Source organism: Panulirus ornatus, chromosome 38 (assembly GCF_036320965.1).
Source record: "Panulirus ornatus isolate Po-2019 chromosome 38, ASM3632096v1, whole genome shotgun sequence".
NCBI lineage: Eukaryota > Metazoa > Arthropoda > Malacostraca > Decapoda > Palinuridae > Panulirus > Panulirus ornatus.
Genome location: NC_092261.1, coordinates 2,073,604 through 2,085,697, shown reverse-complemented (window position 1 = coordinate 2,085,697; position 12,094 = coordinate 2,073,604). Strand labels below are relative to the sequence as shown.

Here is a 12,094-nt window from a genome sequence, read left to right as displayed (position 1 = left end):
GTGAATTGTGTGCATGGGTATATATGTATGTGTCTGTGTGTGTATATATATGTGTACATTGAGATGTATAGGTATGTATATTTGCGTGTGTGGGCGTGTCTGTGTGTACATTGTGTATGGGGGAGGGTTGTGCCATTTCTTTCGTCTGTTTCCTTGCGCTACTTCGTAATCGTGGGAGACAGCGACAAAGCAAAATAAATATTTTTTTTTCTTTTTTTTATAATCGCCATTTCCCGCATTAGCGAGGTAGCGTTAAGAACAGAGGATGAGGACTGGGCCTTTAAGGGAATATCCTCACCTGGGGATAGGGGAGAAAGAATACTTCCCACGTATTCCCTGCGTGTCGTAGAAGGCAACTAAAAGGGAAGGGAGCGGGAGACTGGAAATCCTCCCCTCATTTTTTTTTTTTCCAAAAGAAGAAACAGAGAAAGAAACAAATATATAAATAAATATATAGCGTTCTAATGTAATATTGCATATAACCTCCTCAAACACCTTCAACTCATGGATGAGTTATAGGTGCCTAAATTAGGTCTTTGCTTGTGGAAAGAAGTGATGGAAGAGCATCAGCTTGAAGATAAAGTTGGACTTCTGTGACATTTTGATCCTGATCATGGTCTTGAAGCCAAAGTTCTTCACTTGCACACAATTCAGAAGGAACAAGTCATGAATATGCAGATAACGTGAAGAAGTATGCCTCATATGTGACACTTTCAATGGTATGATGATCTAGCATGCATGAATTCATGGAGAACATGGCACAAATGATGAATGTCTGGATCAAAGATCAGAATCAATGGAATGTGCCTGCACAAACTGCACTGTAAGTAAGCTTGGGAAGGAGACTTGTGTGAGGAAGTAACAGGAGAGACTAAGTGCAGAATGGAAAAAGGTGAGAGCAAAGGAAGTAAGGGGTGTGCGGAGGAATGGGATGTATTTAAGGAAGCAGTGATGGCTTGCGCAAAAGATGCATGTGGCATGAGAAGCGTGGGAGGTGGGCAGATTAGAAAAGGTAGTGAGTGGTGGGCTGAAGAAGTAAGATTATTAGTGAAAGAGAAGAGAGTGGCATTAGGATGATTTTTTGCAGGGAAATAGTACAAAAGACTGGGTGGTGTATAAAAGAAAGAGGCAGGAGGTCAAGGGAAAGGTGCAAGAGGTGAAAAAGAGGGCAAATGAGAGTTGGTGTGAGAGAGTATCATTAAATTCTAGGGAGAATAAAAAGATGTTTTGGAAGGAGGTAAATAAAGTGTGTAAGACAAGAGAACAAGTGGGAACATCAGTGAAGGGGGCTACTGGGGAGGTAAAAACAAGAAGTGGTGATGTGAGAAGATGGAGTGAGTATTTTGAAGGTTTGTTGGATGTGTTAGATGATAGAGTGGCATATATAGGGTGTTATGGTTGAGGTGGTGTGCGAAGTGAGAGGGTCAAGGAGAATGATTTGGTAAACAGAGGTAGTGAAAGCTTTGCAGTAATGTCTCCATGGTTGTTTAATTTATTTATGGATGGGGTTGTTAGGGAGGTAAATGCAAGAGTTTTGGAGAGAAAGGCAAGTATGCCGTCTGTTGTGGATGAGAGGGCTTGGGAAGTGAGCCAGTTGTTGTTCGCTGATGATACAGCACTGGTGGCTGATTCGTGTGAGAAACTACAGAAGCTGGTGACTGAGTTTGGTAAAGTGTGTGAAAGAAGAAAGCTGAGAGTAAATGTGGATAAGAGCAAGGTCATTAGGTTCAGTTGGGTTGAGGGACATGTATATTGGGAGGTAAGTTTGAAAGGAGAAAAACTGGAGGAAAGAAGTGTTTTAGATATCTGGGAGTGCATGGAACCATGAAAGTGGAAGTGAGTCACAGGGTGGGGGAGGGGGCAAAAGTGCTGGGAGAGTTGAAGAATGTGTGGAAGGCGAGAACATTATCTCGGAAAGTAAAAATGGGTACGTTTGAAGGAATAGTGGTTTCAACAATGTTGTATGGTTGCGAGGCGAGGGCTGTAGATAGGGTCGTGCGAAGGAGGGTGGATGTGTTGGAAGTGAGATGTTCCAGGACAATATGTGGTGCAAGATGGTTTGATTAAGTAATGAAAGGGTAAGAGAGATGTGTGGTAATAAAAAGAGTGTGGTTGAGGGAGCAGAAGAGGGTGTACTAAAATGGTTTGGTCACATGGAGAGAATGAGTGAGGAAAGATTGACAAAAAGGATATATGTGTTAGAGGTGGAGGGAACGAGGAGAAGTGGAAGACCAAACTGGAGGTGAAAGGATGGAGAGAAAAAGATTTTGGGCAATCAGGGCCTGAACATGCAGGAGGGTGAAAGGTATGCAAGAAAAAGAGTGAATTGTATCGATGTGGTATACCGGGGTCAACGTGCTGTCAATGGATTGAAGTAGGGCATGTGAAGCGTCTGGGGTAAACCATGGAAAGTTTTGTGGGGCCTGGATGTGGAAAGGGAGCTGTGGTTTCGATATATTACATATGACAGCTAGAGACTGAGTGTGAACGAATGTGGCCTTGTCTTTTCCTAGCGCTACCTCGCACACGTGCGGGGGGAGGGGGGTGTCATTTCATGTGTAAAAAAAAAAAGGTTTCTTAAATTTAAAATGATTTTCGGTAAAAAGGGGCCAAAAAATTTCCCGCCCGGAAACCATAACCCCCCCCTTTCCCAATGAAATTATCCGGGAAGGTTCCACCCGGTGCCCCCACTAAAATTTATTTTAAAGGGTTCACCTCCAATGAAAACCCCAAAGTTTGTTAAAAAGTTTTTTTTTAATTGGGTTTTAACCCGTTTTCTCCCATTCGCAGGTATCAAAAACCCCCCGGGGGCCCAAACCCACCCATCACCCAAATGTAAAAAAACACACCCCCCCCCAACCACCCCGCAAATTTCCTTCCCCTTTTTACTTCTCAAATTACCCCAATATTTTTAAATTTTTTTACACACCCCCTTAGAAAAACCCAAAATAATACCCATCCCAAAACCAAATTTTAACACTGTTTTTCCCCCTATTTTTTCCCAATTGGCCCCCCCTTTTTCCCCCCAAAACCTTTGGCCCCCCCCCCTTTCCCCCCTTTAAAGGTTTTCCGGGGAAAGCCCACTGGGAAAAAAAAACCCCCCCCATTTTTTCCATTTTAAATTTTCCCCCCCTTTCTTGCCTTAATCCCAAAACCCCGGTTTTCCCTTTCCCAAAATTAAAAGCCCAGAAAAAACCTTTTCCATTGGGTTTACCCCAAAAAAAGATTCTTCATTTTTTTGTCCGGTTTTCAAAATTTAAAAAAGGCCATCAAAATGTTCTATTCATTTTTTTAATTTTTAATTTTTTGTTTGCCCCCTTTCCCCCCCCTTTTGCAAGGTACCCAAAAGGAAAAAACAAAAGAAAGGCCCCAAACCCACCCCCATACACAGTTTTATCCCAACATACAAAAATCAACCAAAACATAATTAAAATTTTTAATATATACAAAACCAACACATAAAAAACCAGAAAAATTCCCATATTTGTTCCCCCAAATTCCACCCCGGGCCACCCCCCCCCAAAAGGGAAACCACCCCCTCCCCCCGGGTTCGGGGTACCCCCGGGAAAAAAGAAAAAAAGGGGCCTCATTTTTTCACACTCAGTCTCTAGCTGTCATCCCCATTAATGCCCAAAACCACAGCCCCCTTTCCCCACATCCAGGCCCCACCAGTTTTCCAGGGTTTCCCCCGGGCCCTTTCACATGCCCTGATTCAATCCCCTAACACACGTCAACCCCGGTATACCACATCGACCCAAATTTCACTCTTTTTCCTTTCCCGGGGCCTTTAAACCCCCTCATGTTCAGCCCCGTCACTCAAAATCTTTTTCACCCCTTTTTCCACCCCCAAATTTGGTCTCCCACTTCTTGGTTCCCCCACCCCCGAAAAATTATACCCTTTTTGGTCAATTTTTCCTCACTCATTCTCAAAAATGTAAAAACCCATTTCAAAACACCCTCTTCTGCTCTCTCAACCACCTCTTTTTTTTTCCACACATCTCTCTTCCCCTTACGTTACTTACCGATCAAACCACCTCCCACCAAAATTTTTTCCTAAAACATTTCTTTTCCCAAACACATCCCCCCTTCCTCGACAACCTACCCAAACCCCATCCTTTCCAACCATAAAAATTTTTGGGAACCCACAAACCCTTTTAAAACATCCCCATTTTTGCTTTCCGAGTTTAATTTTTCCCCTTCCCAAACATTCTTAAAGCTCCCAAATTTTCCCCCCCCCCCCCAAACCCTTATTCATTTTCCCTTCCAGGGTTTCCCAAAGCTCCCAAGTCCATTTCCCAATATCTAAAACATTTTCCCTTCCCCCCAGTTTTTCTCCATTTAAACTTACCCCCAAATTTTACTTGCCCTTCAACCCTACGGAACCTAAAAACCCTTTTGTTCTTTTTCACATTTACTTTTAAATTTTCTTCTTTCCACATTTTCCCAAAAACTCAGTCACCAGCTTCTGCAGTTTTCACATAAAATCAGCCCCCACGCTGTATCATCGCAAACAACAACTGACTCACTTCCCAAAGTCTCTCATCCACAACAGACTTCTACTTGCCCCTCTTTTCCCCAAAAATCTTGCATTCACCTCCCAAAAAACCCCCCTCCATAAACAAAAAAAACCCAACCCCTGGAGACTTTACACCCCCCCTGCCCCAAACCTACAAAAAACTGAGAACCAATACTTTCCTTCCTTTTCCCACACGTACACATGCCTTACATCCTCGATAAAAACTTTTCACTGCTTCTAACAACTTGCCACCCACAAACCCTATATTCTTTAAAACCTTCCACAGAGCAAACTCTATCAACTCAAACATTTTGCCTTCCCCCAGATCCATAAATGAAAATACAAACCATTTGCTTTTTTTAAGTATTTTTTCACTCATTCTTTAAACAAACACCCATCCAACACCTCTCCACTTCTGAAACCCCAACTTCCCCAACCTCTCTTTAAAAAAAACCCCCAGCAAACCCCCTTAAAATTTCAAAAACTCCAAAATTTTTTTCCCCCCCTGTAACCAAAGGGCAATTCAAAAATTTTTTAAGCTTAAGATTTTTTTTTTTTATTTAAAAGAAAATTTTTCCAACCAAACAAAACAAGTAATTCTTCAAAATTAAAAATTTTTTCCCCCCGGCCCTTTCCAATTTTTTTTGCAATTTAAAAATTTTTTTTCATTTTAAACCAACTTTTCCCCAAACTCTTACTTCACAATACCCTCCCCCCCAAACCCCCAAAAAAAAGCCCCCTATGAAACAATTTTTGTGGTTTAAAATACTTAAAACCCAATTTCTTTTTAAAAATAAACCCGCAAAAAATTTTTCTTCCTTTCCCGGGAAAGCCCAACCCACTTTTTAAATTTTTAAAACCCTTTCAAATAAAAAGGGAAGGAAAATTGTGGATACTTTTAAAGGGAAAAAACCTTTTTGGGGTTTTTACAAAATGGCTATCACCAAATTTCCCCCGAAAAAACTAAAAAAGAGAAGCTCACAAACCCAAAAAATTTTTTTCCGGAAAAAATTTTTTTTCAAAAATCAAAAATAAGCAAAACCCAAAGAGCAAAAATTTTAAAAATCCATTCACCCTGGTTTTTAATCTTTTTGAAAACATTTTAAAACCTAAAAACCAAAAAAAAAAGGGCTCCCATTTTAAAAAATAAACCTTTTAACTTGTAGCTTAAAAAAGATAAAATTGTGGGTTTTCCCCAAACATCACAGGTTAATAAAAAAAAAAGTTTTTAAATTCTTGAAATTACCTTTTTTCTTACCCTAAAAACACCAAGAAAAAGGGAAAAAGACTTCCCCCTAGATTTAAAAAGTAAGGAAATATAACTGACAGAGTTCCTTTCCAAACAAAAGCTTTGTTTAAGGGCTCCAAGATGGCTTAAAGTTTAACAATATTTGAAGGAACAGGAAATTTTCTTTTTAAAAGTGATGGTACCTAAAAAAGACAAGGCACAGTTTCAAAGTGAAACAGGTAGGTATCACAATAGCCCACATGTGTGGTCAATTATGTGACAGTGACCTAAAGAACACTACTCAGTCAAGCCAAGGAGGAGGCATAAACCAGTAAGAAATCATGAGAAAAAACAGAGTGCAAAAGCAAGGTAGGCCAAGATTTAAGTAATTTTGGAGTAACTGATACTTCAGACTGTTTAAGAATCAATTTCTTTGCTGAAGCATGAGAAGCTGGAGCCTACCTAACTCTGACAGCAGTACTCCAAACAACATTCAATAAGTCATGTGTGGAGAACCTGCTCAGAAGAAAAGAATCTTTGGCATCTGAACAAAAGGTTGGAGGCAAATATACCTATTTGTACAAAAAAGGGTTTCCAAGATAATGTATATCTTCTTATAACTGATCACAATTCCCCATGTTAGTGACATAGTACCAGGGAAGGACAAGGTTGCATTCACCAACACCTATTCTTTAGCTGTCATATGTAATGCGGCAAAACCACAGCCCCCTATCCACAACAAGGCCCCACAGACCCTTCCACGGTTTCCCCTGGGTGCTTCACATGCCATGGTTCAATCTATTGACAGCATGTTGATATATCTTATTGTCATTAGAAATATAAATCAACATTAATAAGATGGAATAGGATAGAAGACTTGGAGAGCAATGATATAATCAGGCTTTTGAAGGCAGAAGTAAAGGCCATACAATCTCAGTTTAGTCAGGGATGTGCAAAAATCACAAGAAGATTCGTGCTAAGAAAGAAGAGCAAATTCTGTACCTATTACCATGAAAGGAGACTGAAATTCTGCACTCAAGAGCAAACTATTCCCTCTTATGTGTGGTCTGTGAAATAAAGAAATAATAAAAAGCAAATGGATGATTACTTTAAAACAAGAAAATACCTAGTGAGAAGCAGAAAGCATTCAAAGGAAAGATAGTATGTAATTAGACTCCCAAGACTGAGTGATACATGTTCATAACCTGCTGGACAGCATCTAAAATCCCACACTGATTAAGAATTTGGATTTTCAAGCAGGAATAAAGATTTCTCCAGAAAGTTGAAAATTTTCTGAACAGGGATAGATGGGATAATGCATGTCAGAAATATGCTTACAATATGGGCTTGAGTAACCAGTGGCATACTACAAGGATTGGTCAAGGGCCACTTTTACTCATGGTCTATGTAAATGATTTGCTTGGACTGGATTCATTTCTAAGTAACCATGAAGGAAAGATAAGAATTACCTAAACTTACAAGAGTACTTAAACAACTTCCAGAGATAGCTAAATACATGGATGGTGAAATGCAACCCAACCATAATGAAGGTACGCAGAGTAAAAGGCCTAAACATAGCTATAATCCTCCAGAAAACAAATTACTTGAATCTCTGTGTGAAAAGGATGTGGGGATTAACAAAGTACTAAGCCATTCACCATGGATTTGCTCCATAACAGAATCTTAGATGCACAGAAGCCTGGTAGTTGCTAGTGAACTAATCACATTTAGTGTATTATGAGAATTGTTAAAAATGCAAATTATCTGCTGGTTAAAAGAAAAATTGCATTTAATATATACCTAAAGATACATTCAGTACACTATATACAGTATATTATATACCTAAATCAAAGTAAAACTCTAAAGTTTGGATATCAGACTTATGAAGCAAAAAGATCTCATAAAAGGTTACAAAGAAAATCTTGAAAAATAGTAAGGAAACCAAGTTACAGAGAAAGGTTAGAGGCTTTAAATGAAACTTACTTTTCAAGAAGTGTTTTTAACTATATTTTTCATTCACTGATGCTGTCCTTATTGATTCCTATCTGAGTCTTCCTGCTTGGCTTCACTTACAGGAAACTGTGAGGACCAAACACGTTGATCTAAGCGTCTTGTCTGATCATGTTCATTGAAAAATTCACCAACACTGTAAAATACTGTGAAAAAGCACAGCCATTACATTTTCCATGAAATTCAAAACATTCAAAATACAGTATATATTTTGGAAGTTGATTTATGGGCTTTTGTTGTTGTTGTTGTTGTAAGTATTTCAGAAAAGCCAAGACTGTGTCCAGTCTCCCACTAAATGTTCTTTCCTATCATCACATATGCCCTGCAGTATCTTTTACCAACAAAATACTTCTCTCTAAGATCACACCGTAAATTTCACATTCTTCTCATGCACTACATCTAAAACAAATTCCATTAATGTATAGTTTTATTTTACCTTTTCCTGCTTTATTACTTCTACTCTCCTCTGTGAATAATCAACAGTAAACATTGTTATCATACATATCATTTGTACTAACTCAGGCAACTGGTACCTGTTATCATTTCACCAAAGGTAAAATGTTTTTAACTTCATCATATACTCCCACCTAGTCACATGCAGACAATCTGTAACCAAAAATTCCTGAAAAGACTGTGAATGCACTAGCTTACTTTAAATGCACAAAATAGCACACATGATATCAAGAGAAAAATAATTATCATAAGGCTATGTTAGCAACTGACAAAAAAATCATCAAATCAATTTCAAGTTCCAAGAGTGGGGTCAAGTACATACAGCCTCTTAACACAATTCTGAACATCTGCAACCTAAGTCCAGTAAGCTAAATTGAAATATGAACTTCCACACTAAATAAATGCTATGCACTTTTCCTTTTAGAATATTGAACTTATTTCTCAAGCGAGACCAATATCCCCGTTCATGTTACTTCTACATTTGAAATACTCTCACTGTATTTAATTTGAAATCATTCCTCAGGCATTCTCACCTGAAATATCCATTCACCTAACTGGTTATCCCACTGCATCTAAACCTTTTCTTAACCCTTTTGCTGCATAATTAATTTTATGTATTTCAAAACAATGTTATTTGATGAAAAAATAGTCCTTATTTGGTATCTATTTTCCTTTTTCTAACCTAATATTATTTTCGTTTATAATTATGATACTAGAAAGACCCTGATATCAAATAAGAGTATGGAAAAGGAAAGTTTTTCATAAAAAATATAAACCTTAACAAAATTCAATTTCCATCACACTCCACTGAAACTGACAGGAATTGTATCTTGTCTTTGTAATTCTACAAACATATAGCATGCAAGATTAAGTAAAACAAATACACAAGATGTCCTTACATACTAATAGAAAATCTTGCACTATACGAAGACAATTTTTGAAATGCAAGGGAATGAGATGGGGTAAATCCACATTACAGAAACAAGAAAAATAATTTATTCAAATATATCTGAATGTTGCACTGAAAGGGCTAAGTCTAACTCCCCTTCTTGTAACTTTAACTGTACTCCTACATATTCTATTGACCATCCTAAAAGAAATTACATGAATTCCATCTACTTATAGTTACAAGTAAAAAGTCACCTTCGGAGAGGTTGCATCATCTGAATACAATTTCATCAAAAAGAACTTATTACTCTAAAGGAGTTCACCATTTTTCTGCTACTGATTGCAGTGCAGCTTCAAGCCACAGGGACCCATGGGCCACTTACGATGTGAGAATACAACAGGTCTTAGAATTATTCTTAACACTCGACGACAGTCGTTAAAACTTTTTGGTTCATGGATGTAGCCTGATGTTGATGGCCTTAATGACCTTGGCAGTTGCAACGCCTAAAACCCAAACCAACCATCCAACTGTACTAAGCCTTCCTGATGTTAAACTACGAGTAAAGAGTCACCTCTAGCAAGGCTATATTGTCATCTCACATACACCTTTAGGTTGATATAAATGGGTAACTCCATGATTTTCATTCCAGCAATGGTATGAGATTGCAAGTGGCATACATGGATAAATGGCAGCATCAAACATTAGCTGGGGATTGAAAAGAGAACAGGGACCATTAAATCATCAAATGAGAATATTAGCAATGAACTGTTTATCATTCAATGATAATCCCATCAGCTTAAGAGTTAAACATTAAATGACAGTGGAATGTCAACATGTTTTCAAATACTGCTCCACCAGGAACAGCCAACTTTTTAAAGTAAGATTTTTTTGTGTAATAGCAATCTCTGTATGTGCAACATCAATCTCCCAACCGTAAGAGTTTATTGTGACGATGAATCATTATAAAATTCTCTAGGAATTACTGACATCTCATGTACATATGACAGACAACTTATACTTGCCTTCCAGTCCAAATCTGTAATTGTTGTTCATATAATACCGGAAGTCTGGAAGAGTAATTAAAATACACTCATTATTTTCCTTACTAATTATGTTCACATAAATATATGTACAGATATCTTACAGTACATTCCTAAAAATGTTTACAAATTTCAGTTTCATTATATCTATTAAAAATAAAATAAAATTACCACTAATGAAAAATGAAAAACAGCATCGTATAAAGAACTCAACTTACCCCTGTCAGTATTCATACGATGATAAAAGTAGTAAACACCAGCAAAGACTCCTACTTCCACTGCCAATAAGACAGCTGCACTTTTTTTTATGAAGTCAAATAAATGAGAACGTGGCCGTCTTTTCATTCTAGGACATCCTGAAACCAAAAAATATATACATAAATATATTTCATCAGTTTTTTATAAAGCCCAAGGTAAACCAACTGCTTTTTCACAATATAATGACAACCAATACAATACAGTCATTCAAAAGACTGAAAAGTATTCTTTACAATATTCTAAGATACCCCAACTAGGGTTTAGATTACTATTTTCAAAAACACTATTTACATCAAATGCACATAAAGACAAGCATTCAACTTAAAAACAATTTTTTCCTTCACAGACGGCCACTGTGCAAGGGATATGAGTGCCTCTGTGGGAATAATGGGCGTAATCCCAACACTAAGCTCCTGGTAAGCCCATTTCAAGTTTAAAAAGAAGAAAATCATCTTGTCTGAACCACTGTTTCACCGTCACATTCTTTAATGTTATGCGATCAATTCCACATTTAGTGAATGCTAGTAAACAAACTTTTTCCCAGAAACCCTAACCTACAAAACAGGTAGCATAAGAGTAGAGACAGAGGAAGAAAAGACACGAAAAATAAAGGGCTTGCTCAGTGATCTCTGGGCTAGGATGAAATAGTTTTTCTAAAGTTCAAAACTTGTTTTCTTCCTAACACATGATGAGCAAAGGAAATGAAAGCACTGCTGAATCTTCAATTCAGGTCAGAGGGAATTTCTCAAACACACAATAGATATAAAAAAAATGGTTAGCAACTGGTGACTGGTATACCCCTAAAATCATATTGGAAAGTGTCCTGAATATCAACATGGGTACTGATGGACAAAAGTAACAGCACAACTGGTAACAGTGGTTAACAGTGATAGGAAAGGTCCACAACTCTCTGACAATATGCTCTAGTAACAGATTCCTCTGCTATATTAAAATGGAGGCCACCTTTCTCTCATCAATGGCCAAGGGTATGTGTAACAAGATTGTTTGAAATGTATTGCAATGCTTTCAGCTAACCAGCTGCAGATAAAAAAAGATGATCTGAAAAGACGACTGTGTAATCCACACAGTCTTTCAAGGAGACTACAGAACAATCATGATGATTTCCACCCATTTCTATCAAAAAGTAATGATGTCAGATTCTGTATGAAATATTAGGTTCTTGGGTTGGAAAATGGCATGAATTACACTCATTCTTGACTTAAAAGCTAAAGCTATGATAAACAGAGATTTGAGGAGTTTGGCAGCAACAAGAAAACAGTTTACAAAGGTGCTGTGCTTTAAAATATCTAGAACCTTCCTCAGAAACCAATTAGTTTGCAAGCTGGAATCTGGGATCAAATGAACACTGTAGTTTATTAGTTGTAAGACAACAATCATCAATTCTAAATCCAATCAATAGGGGTTTCTCAAGTGCAGATCCATATCAGGCTAATGTGCAAGTAGCTTTAACTTGATTATACAACAATGAAGCAACAATGAAGCAAGGAACAGATGGCCTCTGACCTGTCAGATGGTGGCTATAAGCTCTTAAAATGCCCACATTGCCTTGATACTGGTGGCATTTCGAGATCTACTATAACACTGAAGTTCCCATACTGGCATTAACATAGAGAGAAAAATTATTCCTCACTTCTAAATGCTCCAGATTAAGAATAGTTGTTAAGAAGAGAGAAAAAATG

At 37.7% G+C, this 12,094-nt stretch overlaps 1 protein-coding gene across 6 annotated transcripts in view; it reads right to left on the bottom strand.

Moving 5' to 3' along the window:
* Positions 1-12,094, bottom strand: part of LOC139760785 (tubulin-specific chaperone C-like) — a 32,704-nt gene that overhangs the window by 17,636 nt on the left and 2,974 nt on the right. For all 6 annotated transcript variants that reach the window (XM_071684375.1, XM_071684378.1, XM_071684380.1 and 3 more), the window contains 3 exons: positions 10,355-10,492; positions 10,119-10,163; positions 7,728-7,900 (listed from right to left, as the gene is read on the bottom strand). The gene's annotated coding sequence lies outside the window, so the exon portion shown is untranslated. The remainder of the gene's footprint in view (positions 1-7,727; positions 7,901-10,118; positions 10,164-10,354; positions 10,493-12,094) is intronic.